Genomic DNA, 317 nt, shown 5'->3' with positions numbered 1-317 from the left:
TCGATTCGGTGTGACTCAAGCAATCTGAAAACGAATCCGCACACTGAAACAGCCTCTCTGCACTCTGGAACGTGTACCAACCCACGTTCCGAACACTGAACGGAACACTATTTGAACAAAGCGTCAATACTTCGAAGCAGGGCGTTACACACGTCGATTCGGTGAGAAAACAGCAAGCTAAAAACAAATAAGTGAATAATTTGTTGATTGCTCTCCTTCGTAACTCTGTTTTCTTTTCAGAGACCACATATTTAAATTCTAATTTAGTGGAAAGCCATTCTCGTCCACGTCGTCAATTTGCTGTTCCTCCAAAAGAC

The sequence above is a fragment of the Frankliniella occidentalis genome, unplaced genomic scaffold, assembly GCF_000697945.3.
Source record: "Frankliniella occidentalis isolate FOCC.00 unplaced genomic scaffold, Focc_3.1 Scaffold172, whole genome shotgun sequence".
In the NCBI taxonomy this organism is placed as follows: Eukaryota; Metazoa; Arthropoda; class Insecta; order Thysanoptera; family Thripidae; genus Frankliniella; species Frankliniella occidentalis.
Note: the sequence above shows the minus strand (reverse complement) of the source record.